This window comes from Diceros bicornis, chromosome X (genome assembly GCF_020826845.1).
Source record: "Diceros bicornis minor isolate mBicDic1 chromosome X, mDicBic1.mat.cur, whole genome shotgun sequence".
Taxonomy (NCBI): domain Eukaryota; kingdom Metazoa; phylum Chordata; class Mammalia; order Perissodactyla; family Rhinocerotidae; genus Diceros; species Diceros bicornis.
Genome location: NC_080781.1, coordinates 107,182,007 through 107,206,191, shown reverse-complemented (window position 1 = coordinate 107,206,191; position 24,185 = coordinate 107,182,007).

Below are 24,185 nucleotides of genomic sequence, written 5' to 3'. Positions count from 1 at the left end.
GCTGGGCCTGGGGCCTCCGACGGGCCATCGGGTCCTGGGTTCCCCGTGGCCCTGGGACCTCAGGCTCCCCGCTGGCCCACGTCGCTCCTGCGGGGAGGGCAAGGATCCACCGGCCAGAGGCCCTGCAGGTAGGAGCAGCGTCACCAGCTGCCGGTTCCAGAACATGGCGGCTGCCGAGGCCACGCCCCCACAGCCTGGGGAGCCCGGCAGGCCTGGCAGCAGGGGGCTCCTCGGTGGGCGAGCCCGGCTCCGTCGGTCCACCGCGTGTCGCTTCCACACTGACTCCGGAGGTGTGCCGGGCATCGGAATCCGGCCCCGGATTCCTCCGAGTGCCCCAAACCCACACTTGCTCCCGCCACAGGCCTTCCCCCACCGGATCCACAGACAGGGCCTTGAGGCCCGTGCTCAAAAAGCTTCCGCTTGATGGCACTGTTGCTCCAGAAATGCCAACCACCCTTGTGCGCGAGGCCTCTCCCTCCGCCCTTTGCGGATCAAAAAAGGCCAAGGCAGGCCCAGAAGCCATCCAAGCCCTCCAAGTGCGGTTGGCTGTCCTGGGGTGTTGGGGGAGGGGGTGTCCCTTCCTTTTGGCCTTCTAGTTGGGAGTAGGAATGTACCTATAAAGGCGTCCGAAGGAATACATGCGCCTGTGGATCCACCTCCGCATCTCTCTGGGAGGTTGAAGTCCGCCTTTGCTGGCGGGGGACGGGGACCCTGTTTTCTCCGCACACTTGTCCATGGCTGTCCATACGAGTCCATACGAGTCTTCTCGGGCAGAGTCCTAGCTTTCCCAGAAAACTTGATTCCTAGCTCGAGGTGGCACGAGGCCCAGGATTTCCCCTCTTCCCCTTGCGTCCCAGCTTCCCTTCTGCTCTCCTCCAGCTAGCTCATCTGGTGCAAGGACTCTGGAGCGGGCCCGAGAAGGCGCAGGCCACCGAGGCAGCAGGAGGAACTGACGGGGGCCCGGTCAGGTGACAAGACAGGGAGGTGGATTGCCCCTGCTCACCTCCGGGGACCTCAGGCAGTCACTCCGTCATTGAGGGCCCCAGGCTGGTTTTGGTGGGGAGGTGGGGAGAGGAGTCCATGGGACAGGTGGAGACCCCACAGGCCGATGTCCTCGGTGAGGGCCGTTTGTGCGGCAGCCCCTTCTGGGAAGCTCTCCGTGAGCGTGCCTGCCGTCTGCCCTCCACCCCCCGGCCCACCCCGCCCCAACCCGCGCGCGCGCGCGCGCGCACACACACACACACACACACACACACACACACACACACACACTCCTTCCTTCGTTCGCGCATTCTCCATCTCGTACACACATGCACGTGTAGGTATGTCGGGGGGGGGGGTTGTGTGTGTGTATTTATATGTATGTATACGTGTGTGTATGTATGTACGTATATAAGAAATATATATTTACACGTATGTAACTATACACATAAATTCCCTTCCCCTCTGCTTTTCCCTGTAACCGCCTTGGGGATGCCGCTGTGGATAGAAACTTCTCCCAGTCCCGGGAAAAGCCCTCACCTTCGCGCCGTGACCGCTGCCAAGTTGTCCCTCTGCCTTCCGGACTGCCTCACCGCAGTGGGGACCACGTGTAACTTCTCCCTGGGTATGCTTCCGGGGTTGAATGCGAATGAAGGCAGACAGACACAGAGGGCCGCGCTGACCCCACAAGGCTCACCTAGTCGTATACGCTCTTTTTTCGTTCGGCGGCTCTCACAGCGCGTGCGTGCCCTGGCCTTGGCACGTCTGTGCGGAGTCGAGTCGAGTCCTCTTCTGCCCGCACCGCTCCGTTTCTCTTCTGACAGCTGCCCAAGGTGGGGTGCCCGTGTGTCTGCCTGGGGGCAGGAGCGTAGGTTATTTGCCTTGTCCCGTCTCTTTGGGCGCCACGTTTCTCTTTTCTTTCTTCCTCTCGTCTTCTGTCTTCGACCGAACTGGCCATGAGGCGGCGTACAGAGTCGTGGTTACCAAAGCGCCAAGTGTGCGTGCCCGGGGTACGTTTCCCAGCACCCACGGTTGTCCACCCCGAGGAAAGCGGTGGGCTAAATCGTAACTGGGCCCCATCCCGGAGCAGATGCCCTCATCCCGGGAAGATGGATGCGGTGGATCTGTGTGGGACCGGACAGGAGACGGCTAGTGCCCGCTGACCCTCGAGTCAAACGAGCTTCTGGTCAGGGTCTGTGTTTCCGTTTGTGGTGGGCAGAGCGGGCTTGCCACGATGTCCGTCAGTGTCCCCGCCCTAGTCACACGGGTCCAGGGCCGAGGAGGAATGCTCTGCCAGTATAAACGCCAGGGCGAAGGCTGTGGTTCCCACAGAAAAGAGATGGTGGGGGAAGGTATCTTCAGGTTTCACCCGACACGGTTCTGTAAGGGCTGCTTCTTTCTAACAGCCCCTGAGCGACAGCCGCGCCGTTTCCGAAAGATGAGTGGAGCTGGTTTTCACACTCTGCTTTATTCAGAAGTTTTGGTTGACCCCAGAGCTGGTCTGAGCAGTAACCGAAAACACTCTGGAGGTTGCCTGGGCGGGCTGTTTGCGGCCCCCTGTGAACCAGCACTGTGGCGGGTGGCCCCACACTGAGTGAAGGGCGTTCGGCGCTCTCGTTGCAGGCGAGGCCGAGTGGAAGGAAAGGAAGAGAAAGGAAAACGGAGACGCCGGTCATCTGTAGGCGCTGGTGTTCCGGGTGAGTGAGGGCCCTCTGCTCTCTTCCTTCTCCTTTTCCCAGACAGTGGATTCCATCCGAGGAAAAAGACGGTGATTCTGGGATTTCAGCAAGCCTCAAGGAGGAAAGACTCCCAAGGTAGGCTCGTGGCACGAGGACGCCGGTGCACCCTTCCGCAGTTCTCAGCCACGGTAGAAAAGGCTCTGGAGCGAGGTCCCGATTGTGGAACCGGAAGAAACCCTTTGCGTGGCCGAGCATGTAGATCATCTGTGTACGTTAGTTCAGGCGATCGATCGGTACGTGGAGCGCGAGGACGGTGTCCTCCAGGATCAGGGAGGGCGGAAAGGGATTGGGCCCGGGCCTGGGCCTGAGCCTGGAGCATGAGCTGCACCTACACCGGGCCCTGGACCCGGACGTGGGCGTGGGCGTGGCCGTGGCCGTGGCCCGGCCCTGGACCTACACCTTGACCTGCGTGAGGGGCCTAGGCCTGCACCTGCACCTGGGCCCGGGCCCAGGCCCTAGGCCCTAGGCCCTGTGAAGCCAACTGCCAGTGATGTGACCATTCGGCTCCCCACCGCAGCCACGAGAAGTAGCAGTCCCAGCTCCACGTGGCGAGAGGTCCTTGGAGACCCTTTGGGGCGAACCAGGCCTGTCAGGCCTTTTGCCTCCTTTACTTTGGAGTGGAGCCCTCCCTAGCTCTTCTTCCCATCGTCTCCCGATTGCTCTTGGGCCCAGCTCACTGCGCCACGGCCCTCCGCCAGACCAGGGAGGACTTGGGAACACCCTCTTGCTGGAATACTAAGAGGGTGCGCGTGCTGGGGGCCGTGCAGGGTTCGGGGGGCGGGCATCGGGGCAGCCCGCTGTCAGTCTCTGCCTGCTCCCCAAGTCTGTCTCTTGACAAACCGAGGAACTTGAAAGCGTGAAGTCCCGAGGAGGTGTACTTCCCTTCTTCCGTGTGGAAATGTCGCGTGCGTGTGCCTGTGTGTGCGTGTGTGAGTGAGCAGAAACCGCCGGTGTTGTCTCTCTCCCTTTCTTCTTCCTCGTGTCTCTTCTTGAAACAATCTTGCCGTGAGGAGGACGCTTCCTGTTCTGGCTCAAAACCATTGAAGTCTTCACCAGGCGGGCCAGTGAGCGTGTGGCACCGTGGATTAGGGAGGTCAGACGCTGGTCGGCGTTTCTTGGTCAGCGAAGGGCGGAGGCGGGGTCCCCGCAGCAAGGGCAGGCTGGCATTTCTGCGGCAACCCTGCCTTCAGGAGGAACTGGTTTGGCAATCCCGAGAGCCCTTCACGGTCCAGTCGGGGGGAGGGAGGAAAGATGCCGCCCGCCACCCCCTAAAGGAGCCTTCCGCCGTCCGTGACACACACACACACACACACACACACACACACACACACAGAGACACACACAGACACACAGACACACACAGACAGACAGACAGACAGACAGACACACACACACACACACACACACACCCCGACGCACACGTACACACTGCCTCCGTGCGGGGCGTGGCTTTCCTGTACAACAACCCAGGGACGCTCCCTGCCCCCTGCCGTGGGGAGAAGGAGGCGATGGGAGCCTCCGGTCTGATTCGTTGCTGCACTCCTGTCGTATCGCGTATCGCGAGTGACCAAAAGTAGAAGGTCGCTCAAGAGCTCAGGTTCCTGGAGTCCCGTGCGGCATGAATCCGCGTGGACACGTACGTGCGCTCCTTGTGGAAACGTGTGCAGCTGCGTGCCTGCGCGCGCGCACACAGGTGGCCGTGGGCACAGACACCTCGCCCCCGACCTGCACAGCCCTCTCTCCGTGAGCGTGGGTCCCCGAAGACCTGCGCTCGACACTAGGAGGCTCTTTTGGGTTTCCTTTGATGCACCTCAGGAAGCGGGAAAGTTTTGCCCACACCTGGGAGCCCGGCAGTTGCAGAGTTCGAGAGAGAGGGGAACGCGTGCTCAGAGAAAACGAGGGGAAGGGAGAGAAGACAAGGTCACGTGGCGCCACGTCTCGTCTCTTTGCACGGCCGCGTGCCCAGACCACTTGGCATCGGGAGTGTGTTCCCTCAGCCAGCCTGTGCGGCGACGGCGACGGCGACGGCGAGTCTCCCCGGTCTCGAGAGGCTCCAGTCAGAGCAGACGGGCGCCGGGAGGCCACTTGACGGCAGGGGCATGTGTCTCCAGTGGCTCCCAGACGCTCCAAGGTGTGATCCACCGGAGTCCTCGGGAGCCTGCGCACACCCGGGTGTTTTCCCATCCCCGGCCTTCCCGTGGGAGTTGTCAAGAGATGGACCCTGAGTCCGGCGGGAGGCCGCTTGGGCGTCCCGGGAGCGGCGTCCGGCCGCCCGCACGCCCGGCTGCCCTCCCGACTGACCCGTGGGGACCACCGTCCGCGCCCCGCACAGCGGGGGTCCGGGGGGGGGGGGCGGGCGTCGTGGGGTAAGCGCCAGGCCCTCACTCTTGTCCCCCTCCGCCCCCCCCCCCCCCCCCCCCGCCACGCCACGCGCCTGTGGGCCGCCGCCCTTTGGCCTCTCGGTCAAACTGGCCCCTCGGTGACTTGTGAGGATGTGCCCTGCCGGGGTGGGGGAGGCGGGGACTGGGACTCGGTGCCAACGCTCGGCGTGTTTCCCAAGGTCTTAGGCACACCCGGAGTACCGAAGGTATAGCTAGGGATTACGTTCAGGTCCGCTGCTAGGGCGCCTCGACGCGGAGTCCTTGCTTTTTTGTCATGAAGGCGGGCTAAGAGGACCCGCCGGAGACGGAGGCCCTGCAGGATGGAGCGCCAGACTTTGAGGCGCGCCCCCGCAGCCCCAGAGTGGCCAGCCACCTTGCGTTAGCCAGGTTGGACACGGGTTGGTGTTTTTTTCCTCGGGCAAAGGGCGGAGGGAGAGGACTTGGAGAGTGCGGGGTTGGCATTTCTGGTGCAATACTGCCATCAAGAGGAAAGGCTCGACCCATCCCGCGAACCCTGCGCTGTCCCCTCCTGGGGAGGACTGACGAGGGAGTGACGTCGGGGACAAGGGACAGTGTCCCCTAGAGGTTGAAGGCTCCGCCAGGCGCGGCGGGGAGGCGTGGCCCAAGGCCGGGTCTCGGGCCCTGGCAGCTCCAGAGACAGGCACCGGGACGAGGCGCACGGCCCCGGTGCCCGGCGGGTCGGGCACAGGAAGCCGAGGCTCGGCTCCCCGGTGGCCGCCATGTCTGGGCGGGACTAGAGGAAGGCGCTCTCAGGAGCCCGGCGGGGCCGGGGGCGCTGGGCCTTTGGCCGTGTGCCCCTTCCCCTCCAAGCGTGAGCGGGTTGGGCCCGGGCGGGCCCGGGGCCCCGGAAGCCTCTCTCGGCCACCCACGGTGCAGCCCTGCCAAAGACCACCGCGGGCACCGGAGTTGCGTTGCCATCGGCGGCCTTGGAGGCGGGCCCAGTGACGTTCTTCTGTCCGGCGTGTGGAGCCTGGCTACCCAGTGCCAAGGGGGCCTGAGGCCCAGCGAGAGTACGCACTCAGAGCTCAGAAGGCAGCGGCCCTCACCGGGACGGGGGAGCCAGGGCGGGAGGAGAATCGAATTGGCAGCTGCAGGGCCAAGCTTCCCGGTGTTAGCTTCTTTCACAGCACCTGGTCGTCACAGCACGTTGGTGCAGAGAGGCCTCTTAACGGTAGGGTCATGTGTACCCTCCAGTCTCCTGGGTTCACCAGAAAGAAATCAAAGGGCATCTCCAATAGTGGCATTAAGGATAGCTTGGCCACATCCTAGAGGAAAATCCCCTATCCCTCAAAATCAATGCCGTGGTACCTGTGTTCAGCCACAGAGGTGATAGCTAGTGTGTATTTCACCAAGAATCATCAGGCTGCCGGTTATTTGAGGTTTTATGTCTCCATCTGGGCCGAAAGGAATCGTTTTTTCAAGATATTTATTTATATTCCCCCATAGTCACAGAAGCAGAGATGAGAAGCTTGATCATGTGCTCTTAGTTTTTGTGGCCCTCTTGTGGCCAACAGTGCATTGATCTTGTTTGGCCATATGTCTTCAAATGTTCTCCTGTTTGGACGCACCCTAGTGGAACACCACTCTGAATTCTTGGGGTCAGTAGGATCCCTATGCTTGTGGTAGTAGCAGGTCTTGCTTTGTTTCTCTTTTCAGCTCTTAAATGCGATTTTACAGTAGTACCTAGAAATAAAAGCCTTCGGCTCAAATGGAGCTTGCTAGGTATCTCCGAAAGAAAATGCTCCTCATCATTATGAGCCAATGTTTAGGACAGGAGGAGTCCATGTTGCTTGCCATGAAATTGGGTTGGTGGGATATTGGAATGATTGGTAATCATCTCAGATTTCTTTTTGTTGTGATGAAAATGTTCTAAAATTGATTTTGCTAATGGGTGCACAGCTCTTAATATAGTAAAAACCATTGAATTTTTTACTTTAAAGAAGCGACTTTTACGGATTGTTTTGCAGAGAATGCAGTATTCAGAAGGAATTTTTAAGAAGAAACTTCTTAAATCAACAACCTAACCTTCCACTTAGAAATCAGAAAAAGATAAGCTAGCTAAACCGAAAGCTATCAGAAGGGAAGAAAATAATAAAGATTAAGGCAGGGATAAATGAAATAGAGAAAAAAGGAATGAAGAAAACTAAAAGTTGGTTCTTTGAATTGAAAAGAAAATTGACATATCTATAGCTAGACTGAATAGAGAAAATGTGATTCAAATTAGTAATGCAAGTGAGACATCACTGCTGATCCAACAGAAATTAGAAGGGTGATACAATTGTATTATGAATAATTGTACACAACAAATTATATAATTAGGTGAAATTATCAGAAAGACACAAATTACCAAAAGCAACTAAAGAAAATATAGGAAATTTGGACACACAGATAATAAGTAAAGGAATTGAATATAAGTAATCAAAATCATTTGTAATTTTATTTATTTATTTCTTTTTTCCGCCAAGGCCCCAGTAGATAGTTGTATGTCATAGCTGCACATCCTCACATCCTTCTAGTTGTTGTATGTGGGACGCGGCCTCAGCATGGCCGGAGAAGCGGTGCGTCGGTGCACGCCCGGGATCCGAACCCAGGCCGCCAGCAGCGGAGCACGCGCACTTAACCGCTAAGCCACGGGGCCAGCCCAAAATCATTTGAACAACTTTAAACCCTGTATAAGATCTCTTTCCTTATACCAGTCATTTTAAAGGGGAATTAACACCAGTCCTTCTCAAATCTTCCCAAAACAGATCAAGGAATACATCTGTATGAGGTTTCTCCAGAGAAATGGAGCCATATACAGAGGGAGAGAGATTTATTTTATGGAATTGGCTTATGTGATATCGAAGTTGATAAGTACAAAATCTGCTTATTAGGCTGGCACGCTAGAGACCCATGAAAAAGTTCATGTTACAACTGCTGTCAGTGTGGAGTTAGAATTCCCTCTTCCTTGGAAGACCTCTGTCTTTTTTGTTTTAAGGCCTTGAATTGATTGGATGAAGCCCACCTACCTTATATATAGTAATTTGCTTTAATTATTGAAATGTTAATCTCATCTAAAAAATACCTTCACTTCAAGTTTAGACTGGTGTTTGACCAAATATCTAGGTGGTATGGCTTAGCCGTGCTGACACATAAAATTAACACTCACACCATCCTATGTCATTATTTGTAACCAACATTAGCCTGATACCAAAGCCAAGCAAAAATAACACAAGAAAACTATAGATCAATATCTTATATGAATATACACATAAAAATCCTCAACTAAATGGTAGCAAAGCTAATCCAACAGCATATTAAAAGATTAAAGACCAGGAACAAGTGAGATTTATTCCAGGAATGCAAGGCTGGATCAACATAGGAAAATTAATGTAATATACACTTAAAATAGAATGAAGGTGAAAAACTACATGATTATCTCAATTGATGCAGAATAACCACTTGACAAAATCCAGTACCCTTTTATGATAACACTCAATAGAAGAGGAATAGAAAGAAACTTCCTCAGCATAATAAAGGGCATATGTCAAAAACCCACAGCTAATGTCATACTTAATGCTGAAAGACTGAAAAAGGATGTCGGTTATTGCCAGTTCAAGATTTTACTGGAAGTTCTAGCTATAGCAGTTAGGCCAGAACATGAAATAGAAGGCATCCAAATTGGGAAATCTTTTTGCAGGTGACATAATTCTAATACATCAAGTATCCCAAAGAATCTTCAAAAAAATACTAGCGCTAATAAATGAATTTAATAACGGTATAGAATAAAAGATGAATATGCAAAACTCACTTGGGTGGGCCATAAATGCAACTGCATGTATCCACTCGTGGCAGAGGGAAGTTTACACACAGACACTAGGAGGAGAAGGCAATGTGAAGACAGAACAGATATGTGGCTGTGAACCAAGGAATGCCAAATGTGCTGGAAACTGGAAAAGGCAAGGAAGAGATTGTCCCCTAGAGCCTCAAGGGAGTATGGTGCTACCTACACCTTTATTGTGGACTTCTGCCCTCCAGAACTGTGAGAGAGAAATTTGTTTTTATAAACCACCTAGTTTGTGGGAATTGTTATGGCAGCCATCAGAAACTACCACTTGACTGTTTCCTCTTGGTCTTCTACATGAATTTCATATTCCCTATGGAGTTTCAAATTATTGAGATACTGAACTGAAAGAGGAACATAAGACGGTGAGCTCACAAAGGAAAGCAAGAGTCAGCAGTCATATTCTCTAACATTATATCATACTTGTACACAGCTATGCAGTTATTTTCGTATTAATGACTGTTGGTGGCTAGAAGATGCCAAAAACCTCTAGTGAAAAATTTGCCTTTTGGCCGGCCTTGTGGCTTAGCGGTTAAGTGTGCGCACTCCGCTACTGGCGGCCCGGGTTCGGATCCCGGGTGCACACCAACGCACTGCTTCTCCGGCCATGCTGAGGCCGCGTCCCACGTACAGCAACTAGAAGGATGTGCAACTATGACATACAACTATCTACTGGGGCTTTGGGGAAAAAAAAAAGAGGAGGATTGGCAATAGATGTTAGCTCAGAGCCGGTCTTCCTCAGCAAAAAGAGGAGGATTAGCATGGATGTTAGCTCAGGGCTGATCTTCCTCACAAAAAAAAAAAAAAAATTGCCTTTGACCAGGGCCAGCCCCATGGCATGGTGGTTAAGTTCGGCATGCTCCACTTCAGCGGCCTGGGTTCGTGGATTTGGATCCCAGGTATGGACCTACACCACTTGTCAGCTATGCTGTGGCAGTGAACCACATAAAAAATAGAGGAAGATTGGCACAGATGTTAGCCCAGGGCAAATCTTCCTCAGCAAAAAAAAAATTGCCTTTGACCATTTGATTCTGTTCATGGAGAATCAAGTCATTCAGTTCAAGAATCAATACATGAAGTTCAGATTTATGCATTTATTTCTGCTTCATTTCCTAAGTTAGAGCAGGAAGTGATCCTGGAGCAGGAGGTCCCCAAAGTGATGGTGGTGGATATGGTATATAGTAGAGGTAAAGGAGTTGGAGGAGGAGGACCAATTCCTGTGGGTGGAGTTGGCACTGGTAGAGCTGGTGGTGGGGATCCAGTGAAGTTCCTGGAATTTATGAGCAACCTGTGAGTCCATGCTCCTGTAATATGAATAATCCAATGTTTAAATGCTTGCAATAGAATATGCAGCCCAGAATATATAGCAATAGATGTTTGTAGTTTTTATAGATTATACACTGCTTATTAATTTAGCAGCATTCAGGGATTTAACAGCACATGCAAAGGACTTGTATAGATATTTGATGAGCATTTTAAACACTACACGATGACTACTTCTGCTAACACTCTAATGTTAAGAGAGTTGGCATCCTTATCAAAGGCCTTGTGAAATACTACTTCAAAATAATGAAAACTTAGATTTTATGATAAACATATGCAAAGAAGAATTACTCTGTATGGCTTGGGCCTGTTGGACTAGGTTGTTTCAAATATGGGTAATACAAGGTTATGGTTTGATCCCTAAGGGGGCACAAAGAACCTGTCTTATAGCAGCAGTGACCGAGCTGTTTTCTGATGCCAATAATTAATCATAAGTAATATTCATTTGCATAGGAATAATGCTTATCAAAACTTTATCCTCATTTTTGATCCTCATTTTAACCCTATAATGTAGGTAGGGTAAGTAGTTTCATCTCACTACTTATAGAAGAAGAAACAAACTCCAAAGTTTAAGTGACTGATAATATTCACATAGTTCATTCGAAGCATGATTAGGATTTGAATGCAGTTCTTCTCACAATTCAGTTCCCTTTCTGATATAGCAGATTAACTCATATGCCATGTGTCGTGAGCTGAGGACAGAACTATGGGGAAAGCCCCATTGGAGGGGTGAAGAAGGGGAGAGAGCCTGGCTTAGTTCTCAGAGATGTAAAAATGAAAGTAGGAGGATTCAAAAAATGAACGCATTATTGAAAAGAAATCATCTAATATTATAGATATAGTGAAGCAGAATGAGGCTAGGGAAAGGCCACCAGATTGGGTCATTTGCAGTTCACTGTTGACTTTTGACATAATTATTTTAGTAGAATGCTGATTACAGGCCAATTTAAGAAACACACTTAGTGAGCATCTACTATATTAAGATACGATCTTTACATTGTGCACATTCTCTCCAAACATGAGCTGTCTTGAGGAGAGCACTTAATCAGTTGTAAAGTATAAGACAATCTACTTAAGATTGTAAGTATCCATGGGAGCTTTTGTGAAAGAGAATGTAAGTTGGAATGTAAAGTTTACAGGTTTCGAAATGATGGTAGTCAAGATTACAGAGGTATACAAAAGAATTAATCACTCCTTTTTTCATATTCCGTCAGGACAAATGTCTTGAGGAGAGTACTTAGTTCTAAAGTTTAGACCCCCTAATAAATATTTTAAGTGTATAATGAGATCTTTTTGTCAGAGATAATGTAGGTGGATATATAAAGTTTTCTTTTTTGAAATCATGGTAGAAATTTAAAGAGATGTAAAAAGCTTTTGGAATTATTAAAATTAAAGAGGTTTTTTTTGAAAGGAAATACTGTGGACCCAATTTTTTTAATCATCATGAAAATTTCCTATCCACAGTTTTGCTTCTATAACATATTCTGTCATAACATTCAGGGCAATTTAAAAAAACCAGTGAGTTTTCTCCCACATGAAAATGATATATTATTTTGGAAAATCGTATCTATAGAGTTATTTAAACTAAAATGTGTAATTGCTAGTAAGTCTGCTTTTGGTCACATTTTTCTTCCATCTGACAAGATAATTTTCTATCATCTAACTCACTGTGACAGGACAAAAAGTCTATGTAGTTTGATTACCTTGGTTTGATGTTGCTGGAATTCTGTTCCAAGGTCTTTGAATTTTTATTCCTTTTTTTGCATCTCGTCTTGAGCTTCCAGTCAGGTTCTGAATTCTTCGTGTTTCTTCAATGATCACCACTATAAATGTACACATATTTAAAGTTTTCCTGAAACTATTATGTATTAAATAAATGGAGCATTTTTTGCCTGTTGAAGTCTCAGACACTCAGAAATTCAAGGAGTTCTTGATTATTTTCATGACAATTAAGTACCCATGTGGAAGAGTGAGGGCAGGGCTGGTGGTAGTAGTGGTAGCAAGATGAAATATGCTCCTGACCTAAGGTAAAAAACCCATTCCCACTTCTGGAAAATAAAAAATGAGAGGACCAAGTAGTTTTTCTGCATATATCACTGACACATTTATTGTTTTGCTGTTGAAAATGAAGTCTTAGACATTAAATAAAATCAATTAGAAAATGAACCCTAATAATAAACCATTAACACCAAATGCTGGTGAAGATGTGGAACAACAGGAGCTCTCATTCATTGCCAGTGGGAATGCAAAATATTCTAGCCACTTTAGAAGATAGTTTGGCACTTTTATACAAAAGTAAACATACTCTTACTATAACATCCGGCAGTCATGCTTGTTGGTATTTACCTGAATGAATTGAAAATATACATCTACACAGAAACCTGCACACAGTTGTTTATAGCAGCTTTATTTATAACCATCAAAACTTGGAAGCGACCAAGAGGTCCTTCATTAGGTGAATGGATAAATGAACTGTGGTACATCTAGAAAATGGAATATAAATGGAATAAAAGAAATGAGCTATCAAGCTACAGAAAGACATGGAGGAACCTTAAATGCATGTTGCTAAGTGAAAGAACACATACTGTAGAATTCCAACCATGGGACATTCAAGGAAAGGCAAAAACTATGGAGGCAGTAAAGAGATCAGTGGTTACCAGGAATTCCACGAGAGAGATGGGGAGATGAGTAGGTGGAGTACAGAGGATTTTTTTTAGGGCAGTAAAAGTCTAATGTGTGATACTGTAATGGTGGATACATATCATTATGTATCTGTCACAACCCATAGAAGTACAACACAAATGGAGTTTCATACCAGTTGTAACAAATGTACCACATTAATGCAAGCTGTTAATAATAGGAGAAACTGGAGGGAGGGAGTAGGCAAGGGTTATATGGGAACTCTGTGCTTTCTACTCATTTTTCTATCAACCTAAAACTACTCAATAAAGTCTATTACTTTTTTTTAAACTATCAAGCAGTTCAATTTTTTAACTGTATAACCTTGAAAAGAGATTACACTGATAGAATGTACATTAATACAAATTAGAATCTTTCTACTACAACCTTAATTCTCTAGCATCCAAAAAGAGGTGCTTCACAAAATCTGAGTGTAGAATAATATATGCCTTCTCAGATGAATAACCAAAACATTTGTATAAAATGTTACGAGAGTGAAGGTGAGAGGTTAAAATACGGTGCTAAGCCAAAGAGACCATCTGTGAACTTTTTTTTGAGATCATAATAGTTTATAACATTGTGATATTCCAGTTGTACATTATTATTTGTCAGTCACCATATAGATGCAGCTCTTCACCCCTTGTGCCTGTGCCCCAACCCCCTTCTGGAAACCACCAATCTGTTCTCTTTGTCCAAGGTTTTTTTTTTTTTTTTTTTAAATTTTTTGTTTATTGCAGTAACATTGATTTATAACATTGTATAAATTTCAGGTGTACATCATTATGCTTCTATTTCTGCATAGATTACATCATGTTCACCCCTAAAATACTAATTACAACCCATCACCACACACACATGCGGAATTATCCCTTTCGCCCTCCCCCCTCCCCCCTTCCCCTCTGGTAACCACCAATCCAATCTCTGTCTCTATGTGTTTGTTTGTTGTTGTTATTATCTACTACTTAATAAGTGAGATCATCCGGTATTTGACCTTATCCCTCTGACTTATTTCACTTTGCATTATACCCTCAATGTCCATCCATGTTGTCACAAATGGCTGGATTTCATCGTTTCTTATGGCTGAGTAGTATCCCATTGTGTATATATACCACATCTTCTTTATCCATTCGTCCCTTGATGGGCACTTAGGTTGCTTCCAAGTCTTGGCTATTGTGAATAACGCTGCAATGAACACAGGGGTGCATGTATCTTTACGCATTGGTGTTTTCACGTTCTTTGGATAAATACCCAGCAGTGGAATAGCTGGATCATATGGTAGTTCTATCCTTAATTTTTTGAGGAATCTCCATACTGTTTTCCGTAGTGGCTGCACCAGTTTGCACTCCCACCAGCAGTGTATGAGAGTTCCCTTATCTCCACATCCTCTCCAACACTTGTTGTTTCCTGTCTTGTTAATTATAGCCATTCTGACGAGCATGAGGTGATATCTCACTGTAGTTTTGATTTGCATTTCTCTGATAGTTAATGATGTTGAACATCTTTTCATGTGCCTGTTGGCCATCTGTATATCTTCTTTGGAGAAATGTCTGTTCGGGTCTTTTGCCCATTTGTTTTTTTTTAATAATTTTATTTAATTATTTATTTTTCCCCCAAAGCCCCAGTAGATAGTTGTATGTCATAGCTGCACATCCTTCTAGTTTCTGTATGTGGGTCGCGGCCTCAGCATGGCCAGAGAAGCAGTGCGTCGGTGCGCGCCCGGGATCCGAACCCCGGGCCGCCAGCAGCGGAGTACACGCACTTAACCGCTAAGCCACGGGGCCAGCCCATCTTTTGCCCATTTTTTAATTGGGTTGTTTTTTTGTTGTTGAGATGCATGAGTTCTTTATATATTTTGGAGATTAAGCCCTTATCAGATGTATGGTTTGCAACTATCTTCTCCCAATTTTTAGGTTGTCTTTTCATTTTGTTGATGGTTTCCTTGGCTGTGCAGAAGCTTTTTAGTTTGATGTAGTCCGATTTGTTTATTTTTTTCTATTGTTTCTCCTGCCCGGTCAGACATGGTGCTTGAAAATATGTTGCTAAGACCGATGTCGAAGAGCATACTGCCTATGTTTTCATAGTTTCTTCATAGTTTCAGGTCTTACATTCAAGTCTTTAATCCATTTTGAGTTAATTTTTGTGTATGGTGTAAGGTAAGGGTCTACTTTCATTTTTTTGCATGTGGCTGTCCAGTTTTCCCAACACCATTTGTTGAAGAGACTTTCTTTTCTCCATTGTATGTTCTTGGCTCCTTTGTCGAAGATTAGCTGTCAATAGATGTGTGGGTTTATTTCTGGGCTTTCGATTCTATTCCATTGATCTGTGTGTCTGTTTTTGTGCCAGTACCATGCTGTTTTGGTTACTATAGCTTTGTAGTATATTTTGAAATCAGGGAGTGTGATACCTCCAGCTTTGTTCTTTTTTTCTCAGGGTTCCTTTAGCTATTCGGGGTCTTTTGTTGTTCCATATAAATTTTAGGATTATTTGTTCTATTTCTGTGAAAAATGTTGTTGGAACTTTGATAGGGATTGCATTGAATCTATAGATGGCTTTAGGAAGTATGGACATCTTAACTATGTTAATTCTTCCAATCCAAGAGCACAGAATATCTTTCCATTTCTTTGTGTCTTCTTCAGTTTCTTTCAGCAATGTTTTATAGTTTTCGCTGTACAGCTCTTTCACCTCTTTGGTTAAGTTTATTCCTAGGTATTTTATTCTTTTTGTTGCAATTGTAAATGGGATTGTATTCTTAATTTCTCTTTCTGCTACTTCGTTGTTAGTGTATAGAAATGCAACTGATTTTTGTATGTTGATTTTGTATCCTGCAACTTTACCATATTCATTTATTACTTCTAAAAGTTTTTTGGTGGATTCTTTAGGGTTTTCTACATATAAAATCATGTCATCTGCAAATAGTGCGAGTTTCACTTCTTCCTTTCCAGTTTGGATCCCTTTGATTTCTTTTTCTTGCCTAGTTGCTCTGGCTAGGACTTCCAGTACTATGTTAAATAGGAGTGGTGACAGTGGGCATCCTTGTCTGGTTCCTGTTTTTAGAGGGATAGCTTTCAGTTTTTCACCATTGAGTATGATATTAGCTGGGGGGTTGTCATATATGGCCTTTATTATGTTGACGTAGTTTCCTTCTATAGCCATTTTATTCAGAGTTTTTATCATAAATGGATGCTGTATCTTGTCAAATGCTTTCTCTGCATCTATTGAGATGATCATGTGATTTTTATTCTTCATTTTATTAATGTGGTGTATCACGTTGATTGATTTGCGAATGTTGAACCATCCCTGCATCCCTGGAATAAATCCCACTTGATCATGGTGTATAATCTTTTTAATGTATTGTTGTATGCGATTTGCTAGTATTTTGTTGAGGATTTTTGCATCGATGTTCATCAGTGATATTGGCCTGTAATTTTCTTTTTTTTGTGTTGTCCTTGTCTGGTTTTGGTATCAGGGTAATGTCGGCTTCGTAGAATGAGTTAGGGAGCTTCCCCCTCCCCTCAATTTTTTGGAAGAGTTTGAGAAGGATAGGTATTAAGTCTTTGAATGTTTGGCAGAATTCACCAGGGAAGCCGTCTTGTCCTGGACTTTTATTTTTGGGGAGGTTTTTGATTACTGTTTCGATCTCCTTACTGGTGATTGGTCTATTCAAATTCTCTATTTCTTCTTGATCCAGGTTTGGAAGGTTGTATGATGTATGTATGAAGATGTATGAAGAATGTATCCATTTCTTCCAGATTGTCGAATTGGTTGGCATATAGCTTTTCATAGTATTCTCTTATAATCTTTTGTATTTCTGAGGTGTATGTTGTAATTTCTCCTCTTTCATTTCTGATTTTACTTATTTGAGCCTTCTCTCTTTTTTTCTTGGTGAGTCTAGCTAAAGGTTTGTCAATTTTATCTTTTCAAAGAACCAGCTCTTGGTTTTATTAATTTTTTCTATTGTTTTTTTAGTCTCTATTTCATGTATTTCTGCTCTGATTTTTATGATTTCCCTTCTATTGATTTTGGGCTTTGTTCTTCTTTTTCCAGTTCCTTTAGATGCATTGTTAGATTGTTTATTTGAGATTTTTCTTGTTTGTTGAGATAGGCTTGTATTGCTATAAACTTCCCTCTTAGAACCGCTTTTGCTGTATCCCATAAATTCTGGCATGTCGTATTTTCATTTGTCTCCAGGTATTTTTTGATTTCTCCTTTGATTTCTTCGTTGACCCAATCATTGTAGCATTTTGTTTAATCTCCACGTATTTGTGGCTTTTCTGATTTTCTTCCTATAGTTGATTTCTAGTTTCATACCATTGTGGTCAGAAAAGATGCTTGGTATTATTTCAGTCTTCTTAAATTTATGTAGACTTGTTTTGTGGCCTAATATGTGATCAGTCCTGGAGAATGTTCCATGTGCATTTGAAAAGAACGTGTATTCTTCGGTTTTTGGATGTAATGCTCTGTATATATCTACTAGGGCCATCTATTCAAGTGTGTCACTTAAGCCCAATGTTCCCTTATTGATCTTCTGTTTGGATGATCTATCCGTTGGTGTAAGTGGAGTGTTATAAAGTCCCCTACTATTATTGTGTTACTGTCTATTTCTCTTTTTGTGTCTGTTAATAATTGCTTTATATATTTAGGTGCTCCTACCTTGGGTGCGTAGATATTTACAAGTGTTATATCCTCTTGTTGGATTGTTCCCTTGATCATTATGTAATGCCCTTCTTTGTCTCTTTTTACAGTTTTTGTTTTAAAGTCTATTTTGTCTGATATGAGTACTGCCACCCCAGCTTTCTTTTCATTGCCATTTGCGTGGAGTATCTTTTTCCATCCCTTCACTTTCAGTTTGTGAGTGTCTTTAGGTCTGGTGTGTCCAAAGAGACCATCTGAATGGGCATGAAGGGTACCAGAATATGCCACTCCAAAATATGCCTTTTGGAGTAGGAATTATTCTGAGCTAAAGGCTGTTGAGAACCAGCCTGTGTAGGAGAAGCTCCAAAAATAGGGCACAAGCTTTCCTTTTGTAAAGGAAATTTCCATTTATAGGAGAAATTTCCATGTGTAAAAAATGTCTCTCTCCCTTACCAGGAAGAGTAAGACATCGTTGTTAGTGTATAGAAATGCATTGTGTTCACCACCAATGGTCTAGTTTGTATCCATCACCATACATATGTGCCCTGTTACCCTTTTTGCCCTTCCCCAACTCCATTCCCTTCTAGCACCCACTAATCTGTTCTCCTTACCTATGTGTTTGGTCTTTTGTTGTTCCATATTTATTTATTTATATGCGAAAGAATGCAAGTTGACCATAATCTTACACCATACACAAAAATAACTCAAAATGGATTAAAGACTTGAATGTAAGACCTGAAACTATAAAACTCCTAGAAGAAAACATAAGCAGTATGCTCTTCAGCATTGATCTTAGCAGTATCTTTTTGAATACGATGTCTCCCCAGGCAAGTGAAACAAAAGAAAAAATAAACAAATGGGGCTACATCAAACTAAAAATCTTCTGCACAGCAAAAGGAAACCATCAACAAAATGAAAAGACAACCTAACAATTGGAAGAAGATAGTTGCAAATCATATATCTGATAAGGGGTTAATATCCAAAATATATAAAGAACTGACACAACTCAACACAAAAAGAACAACCCAACTAGAAAATGGGCAAAGGATCTGAACAGACATTTTTCCAAAGAAGATATATATAGATAGCCAACAGGCACATGAAAAGGTGTTCAACATCACTAAATATTAGGGAACTACAAATCAAATCCATGGTGAGATATGACCTCATGCCCATCGGAATGGCTATTAATAAAAAGACAAGAAATACCAAGTGTTTCAGAGGATGTGGACAAAAGGGAACTCTCTTATACACTGCTAGTGGGAAAATAAACTGGTGCAGATGCTATGGAAAACAATGTGGAGATTCCTCAAAAAATTAAGAATAGAACTACCATATAATCTACATATTCCACTTCTGGGTATTTATCCAAAGAACATAAAAACACTAATTTGAAAATATATTTGCACTCCTATGTTCATTGCAGCATTATTCACAATTGCCAAGACTTGGGAACAATGTAAGTACCCATCAACGGATGAATGGATAAAGATGTGGTATATATAGTATTCCACTGTGTGTGTATATGTATATATATATATATACATACACACACAGACACAGTGGAATACTACTAAGCCATAAAAAAAGATGAAATCTTGCCCTTAGTGACAACATGAACAAACCTTGAGGGTATTATGCTAAGTGAAATAAGTCAGGTGGAGAAAGCAAAATACCATATGATTTCACTCGTATGTGGAAGATAAAAAAAAAAACCACAAGGATTAGATGGTTGGTTACCAGAGGGGAAGTAGGGAGGGAGGCAGGCAAAAGGGGTGACAGGGCACACGTGTGTGGTGATGGATGGTAATTACTCTTTGGGTGGTGAACATGATGTAGTGTATGCAGAAATCAAAATATCATGATGTACATCTGAAATTTATATGTTATAAACCAATGTGACCTCAATAAAAAAATAAATAGATGTTGGTGAGAAGAGTCCAGTATCAAACATTGAAATGTCTTTATTATTTTTGTGCTGCTTTTCCCAAAACATATATTTACAGAAAGCTTTGGCAGATAGATAATCACAATTTGATCTACTCTTGTGTGTCTGGTGAAAGTGCCAGCTCAAAATTAAGTGGATTCTAAGATTCTCGAAAGAAATTTTGAATGTGCTACTTAAGAACATTAGACACTTTTTTTTCACCAGTGAAACTGACAGCTTCACACATTTTATGCTCAAGCTCTTAGAGTCTATTCTAGTAAGAGGAAGAACTAAGACATTTCTTTAGAGGCCCTGAAGTAAATTCTGTGGTGCTCTGTAATGTCTGGAGAGGTATATGAAAAGTGATAACTAATCTCCATGAAAAGTCAGTTTTGAAGACACAGTACTTTATTTTCCTGTCAAAAGGCCGAAAACTAGATAGTTTTTGGTTTGTACTTTAATCCTTCTCCCTCCCACCAAAAGGAGAGAAATAACTATACTAAAGTTTCATAGAACCTAGAGTGAAAAAGAATAAAACTTTAGGTAGAACCTAACATAATTGCAGCTATGCTTTTATGAAACAAGTAAATGACAATCTAAATATAAATAACATTAAGATATTCATACAGCTGGCATGTCCTCAAAGGCATTTATTTAAGACAATAACATGGTATGGAATGGCACCAAACCTCCATGAATTAGGAGTATCTTTTTTTTTTTTTCCTGGGGAAGATTAGCCCTGAGCTAACATCTGTTGCCAATCCTCCTCTTTTTGCTGAGGAGATTGGCCCTGGGCTAACATCCGTGCCCATCCTCCTCTACCTTACATGTGGGATGCCTCCCACAGCATGCCTTGACAAATGGTGCATAGGTCCACGTCAGGGACCCGAACCTGCGGACCCCGGGCCGCCGAAGTGGAGCGCACAAATTTAACCTGGGCTGGCCCCAGGAGTATCGTTTTTAAAATGTGAAGTAGAAAATCCAAAGCTAACTGAGCTCACTCTAAGCAGAGAGTGCGGGGGCATTGCTCTTTGTTTTTTGTTGCTGTCAGGAAGACTGACTTTAGAGACCATAGACAATGGAACTAGATAACCATCTTACAGTCTTCCAGGGAACCACCTGTTGTAAGGAAGTGAAAGCTGATGGCATGCATTGGAGATTTACTGAGGTTGATTGCTTCTAACCACATCCTTTCCGCAACCTAATTTTATTTCATTTATCACTTTAATATAATAAAGATATTGTTTTTCATCTATACATGTTAAAGGCGATAAGGAAGGAACGATAGATTATAGTAAGCTTTTTTTAATTAGGAAAAACAAATTAATATTCAGAGGTTATATTTTGTGCCCAGAAGTATGAAGTACTGTATAATAGAAACAAAATTTTAAGTTTTGCAAAACAGAAAGTAGAGGATATGAGATTAAATTAAAACTATTATATCTAACATTTAATGAGCCTTATCATTTTTGAAATTCTAACTGGTGTTTTTGTTCATTTTCTTCACCTTTTGCCTAGTCCGTACAAAAATTCATTAGATTTTGTTTATCACATCAGATCCTACCCATTAGGTGGCTCCCATCCTATAATTCTATGCAAGGTATCATTTATTTTATTGTGGTAAATAAAGTATGCTGATGGAGTTCAGAACATACTACCCCCAAAGTCTGGTGCCTTAGCATGTTGAATATTTTAAGCTGACGGAGATTGAGAAAATGGCAGAAACAGATCAGTCCCTTTGACCTCCCCCACCCCCATGCCTTTCTTCCCTAAACAGGTCATAAAACCCTTATGTGACAGGTGCCTTCCCCATACCTGGAGGAAAGGAGCATCCTTCTCTCTGAATTAGAAGGGATGCCAAGAAGAATCTGAACGAACAGGCTTTGCTAAGATTACCCCAGTTTACTACAATTACCTTATACTCCTTAATCTATCATTTTCCTCCATGACTGTCCACTTTTCATCATACCGAGCATAAAAATACACAGGCATAACCTTTTCTTTGGGTCTTCATTTCCTTATGAAGGCTCCTGTGTCACATAAAACTTATATCAAATAAATTTGTGTGCTTTTTTCTGTTACTCGGTCTTTGTCAGTTTAATTTTCAGACCCAGCCAAAGACCCTAAAAGGGTCGAGGAAAACTTTTTTCTAACAATAGGCTTGTCGAGGACCATAACCAAGTATCTGTGGATATATTTTGATCACATTCTCACCATTTCTAAAGGATTCCAAATGTTTTTAAACTATAGAATTTCATAAAATTTTCATGATTTCTTATGGGTGGAAATGTGCCCAAGACTCCACATTTACATTGATTAAGATTCAAATTACCCTTAAACTAAAAGCAGCAATAGAAGGATATACAGTAACACTTATTAATTCAGGAGTCCTGTGAAAGATTTTACTTAAGTAACATTTGATCTGGGGCAGAAAATATCAAGTACATAAGGAAAAGAACTTCTCAGGAACATTCAAACACTCCAGGTACATGCTTCTTAATACATATAAAATTTCCTTAATAATTAATTACTCCTAGTTAAGCGTGAAATAAATAACTAAAGAACCTCTTGACAGTAAGAACCTAGTTCTCATTACTATCTGTATGGAGGGGGAACCTAAAACTTGGGTGTGATGGATGTTTTTGTTATTTCCATTGTGGTGATCATCTCAGGTATAACATATGTCAATATTATCAAATTGTACATTTAAAATAAGGTAGTTTATCTTCTGTCAATTATACCTCCTTCAATAAAGCTTAATTTAAAAAACAAACAAATCTGTGTGTCTGGGGCAAAGCAACCAAGGAGGAAAGTGGTTAAGTGATCAGGGCAAAGAGTAGCCTGATCTTGTTCATTGCTGGCCATGCTTGGTCATTATTTTCAGTCTAATTTTTTTTTTTCTTTTTGTTTGCAGGGAGAGATTCACCCTGAGCTAACATCTGTTGCCAATCTTCCTCTTTTCTTTTTTTCCCCTCCTCACAGCCCCAGTTGTAAGTCTTTCTAGTTCTTCTTCTGTGTGAGCTGCTACCACAGCATGGCAACTGACAGATAAGTGGTGTGGTTCCGCTACTGGGAAACGAACCCAGGCCGCCGAAGCAGTGAGAGCGCTGAACTTGAACCACTAGGCCATGAGGACTGGTTCATTTTCAGACTAATTTCAGTGGGAAATCATTGGAGAGTTTCAGGCAGGGGCCTGATATGATTTGAATCATGGCAGATACTAGAATCGCAGATGTGTGAAATTGGGAGCCACATTGAGCTCCCTAAGTCCAGGTGCTCTTAAGAGACAGGTCCATAGGGTTCCTTCAAGTTCCTTAAGTATCTGTTAATTTGTGTATGTATATGCACATGTGCGTTTTTAAAAACTAATTTACACACCATTCAACAGCTTCTCAAACAGGTCCACAAAACTTTAAAAACATCTCATTTATTTGACTCACATATTAGATGAAGAAATTGAAACCTAAAGAAGTAAAATGATTTATTCAAAATCAGAAGTGGCAGGTTGACGAGGTCATAAGGGTTTATATGATGCTGACTACCCCTCTCCCCTGGTCCCTTCATCTCTCGCTGCCCCAACTGCTCATTCACAGAACATAGTCATAAGGAGCTGGCACACAGCACACGAAGCCAATGTCTGCTGAAGCCTGACCTGGTCACCCATGTCAACAGGAGAGTGTGCCAACAGTATGGTCCACAAGAGGTGATAAGCTACTACAACTATAGGAAAATAGTCCCTTATGATGCCCTCATGAAACTTGTGTAACTTTCTAAATCGCTTATAACGTGTGCATTACTGTCAAAATCACAAAAGACAATACATCATAAATAAAAATGTCCTCTTCATCTTTCAGTATTACTCTGAGCCTGCCCTGCGCCATACACCAGAATAATAACATAGAATTGGCAGTCAATGGTGAACGACAAATGAGTTTGTGCTTGATCCTTCCCAAAAGAGATTTCAATTAGGTATAAATAAAACTGCTTAATGAGAAGGCCATGTAGCAAAGTATATTTCCCAAGAGAAGTTTCAGGTCGTCCTTCAGAAATTCCAATGAAGCATGATAAAAGGTCCTTTCCACAGCGCTCCAGGGGGACAAACAAGATCACCTCAAATTCTTTCCTAGCTCTAGGGTTTATGAAAATATCAGGCTACTCTGATAGCCTTAAAAGGTCCCAGGTTACTGAAATAGCCCTGCCTCTCGTTGCTCAATCTTGAGCTCTAAGAACATAGCTCTAATACTCAACAGAGCCTAATGTACACATGATTCCTACAAAACCTCCATGGCACCAGTGTACACTGGATTAAAACATTTCAGAAAGTCATGCTTGTAAAAATCAAGGGGGTAAAATGCAAAGTACAGCTGAGAGTGGTATTCCACACCTATCACAAGTGTGAAATCAGTGTCTGATCTTCATCTGTGCTTGCACTCTGGGTCAACAGCCCTGCAGCACACCACGGGCTGGAGGTCATGCTCTTCAGTTCTCTTAGAAAACTGTGACCTGAAAGGAAAGGAAGTATTGTTGAATACCTTTGCCACAGATACAAATCAATTTCCCTAAGTAAGAATTCAGCATGAAACAACCAACCAACCCAGTCTTTTTCTGGCTCTGTAAGATGGGCCCTTCAAACCACTACACACCCTCAGGAGAAACAAGCCTGAGCCTAAAGATGGTCA